This window comes from Engraulis encrasicolus, chromosome 1, assembly GCF_034702125.1.
Source record: "Engraulis encrasicolus isolate BLACKSEA-1 chromosome 1, IST_EnEncr_1.0, whole genome shotgun sequence".
Lineage (NCBI taxonomy): Eukaryota > Metazoa > Chordata > Actinopteri > Clupeiformes > Engraulidae > Engraulis > Engraulis encrasicolus.
In genome coordinates this window covers 46,461,108-46,463,607 of record NC_085857.1, presented here as the reverse complement: position 1 = coordinate 46,463,607, position 2,500 = coordinate 46,461,108, and the positions used below count along the sequence as shown (strand labels likewise).

General features: G+C 38.7%; 1 protein-coding gene across 1 annotated transcript in view; it reads left to right on the top strand.

Annotated features, from left to right (window-relative positions):
- The window catches only part of LOC134453421 (adhesion G protein-coupled receptor L1-like), a 120,331-nt gene that overhangs the window by 31,686 nt on the left and 86,145 nt on the right, over positions 1-2,500 (top strand). The window lies entirely within an intron of this gene.

Here is a 2,500-nt window from a genome sequence, read left to right as displayed (position 1 = left end):
AACATTTTTATTCATTCCCAAAAACATCCGAAAGGTTAAACAACATCAGCAGACAATTAGCAAACAGCGGTATGTTGATGATTATTATTTTTTTAAATGTAATTAAACACTGCCCCCATTGGAATAGCTCATATCTCGGAAAGGGCTTAGCCGACAAATGTGGCATCACCGGATACTGACAAGTCAAGGGTAGCGAGAGCAATGCAACAGCATATTGAAATTGACTGAACTGGTCCTTTAAGACTGTAATTGAAGCAATTGCATTGTAAATTAACCATGTAAATTCATCTACATTAAAGTGATGGAAAATGTTACATCATTTAAGAAACAATGGTGACAAGGGACTATGAACAATCAATTATGGCAGCAGGTTGGTGTTCAAATGGTAATGATTACGAGAAAGAACAGTGGCCATGTTCATCCAAATTAATAATTCAGAATTAAATAGTTCTGACAAGTTTACATTGCAATTTCATTTAAATCCAAATTGTGAAGTATTTACATGATATTTTCAAAGCGGATATACGTTTTATTCTGAATTAAATGTCTCATGTTAACGAGACCAATGTTACCAAATGAGTGACTTTGTCGCTAGATTTAGCAACTTGTTGACGTCCCTGGCGACTACAAACTCATCTAACTGCTTTAGCGACTTTTTGTTGTATCTAGCGACTTTTTAAAATGTGCATTTTTCAACATAATTGTGACACTGTCAGAAGCGTTTCAATAGGTTAAGCAGGGCTGCAGATTAACTCTGATCTCCAAATAGTGGCTAGAACTGCCAATTTCTGCAGTGGACGAAGGCGCGCCGTGCGTGGCGCTGTGACGTCATACGCAACGTCATTATGACGCCATCTAGCGAATTTTCAGCTAGTCAATAGCGACTTTGGCTGATTTCTTATCAACACTGAACGAGGCAAATATCTCTGAGGTAATGAAAAAGTATTACTCCCACTGTCACCATATGGCAAGTCAAGTTGCACTTTTAGCAGGTGAAAATGATTTGCAATAAACGAGTGACACCCCATCATTCCTGGAAATAAGCTCATTTTTACACCTCTCCATGAGTTCAATTATTGATCCTTACCTTTCTCCTGCACTTCCATTCGTTCTCTGAGACAGGCGATGCAAAATCTACCTCCAAACTTGCATATATAATGGATTAGGTTCAGTCATAATTGCCAGAGGCATCATCAAATTAGCTTATTTCCCAAATTGGTGGGCTGTTGCTTTGAATCTCAACTCACACACACAAATTTCACAACACCCTTTTAAATACGAAAACCTCTTGAGAAGTCAGAGGTGAAAACTGGAGCAACAGATGTTTCGAACCTAGTCCATTCTCAATATCTCCAGTTTTCACCTCTGACTTCTGTTGTAAAATTTTCGGCTACAATATACATTTTTCACACAAGTCTTCTGTGCGCCTCCTTTTTTCATTACCTCAAGTGATTACTACTTTTTGGGAGTGGCCGTACCAAGCAATACACAGGTCTAAAGTGTAGGCGCAGACGTGACCTTGTTGTTTTTTGTCAAATGAGCAAACCTACCATATATACAGTATTAACTTTCAGCACTAAAACAGTTTGCTTTGATGGCATACACCTTTTGTTTTGCAAAACCCTTCCTTTCCTAAAAGCATACACAAATCTAATTGGACTAAATGTTATTTTTGTGTGTTTAGTGGAGGTGTCACCATATGGCAAGTCAAGTTGCACTTTTAGCGGGTGAAAGGATTTGCAATTAACAAGTGACACCTTCATCCCTGGAAATAAGCTCATCCAGTTCAATTATGGATCCTTACCTTTCACATATACTTTCAGTTGTTCTCTGAGACAGGTGATGCAACATTTACCTCCAAGCTTGCCTATATAATTGATTAGGCGCAGTGATAATGACTAGAGGCATCATCAAAATGGTGGGGTGTCGCTTTGAGTCTCAACTCACACACTCAAATTTCACAACATACACAACCCTGCCAAATGAGCAAACCTTCCATATACGTACATGTATATTAACTTTCAGCGCTAAACAGTTTGCTTTGAAGGCAAGGCATAGGCCTACACCTTTTGCACACAGGCTACCTAAAAACCTCCTTCCTTACCTAAAACACAAAAACAATCTAATTGGAATAAATGTTATTTATGTGTGTTTAGGAGAAAGTTGTGTGTACTGGGGCAATGATAAAATTGTTAGACAAACTTAATCTTTGTGGCGTGGTGTGTGCGTCTGTGTGTGTGCGTCTGTGTGCATGCGTGTGTGTTTGTGTGTGCCTGTGTGCATGAATGCGTGTGTATATCTGTATATTTAAGCATGAGCCATAATGCCCTTTGGCCATTCAAGGGCTACCCAATGGAGCAAAGACACATACGTAATTATTATACTAACTTTATGTTTTTATGTGTGAGTGTGTTGCATGGCAATGCCCTTTGGCTCAATGTGGTGTGATGATACTTAGTTAAACTAATTTACTAATCTGGGTATGTGTGCATTTGTGTGT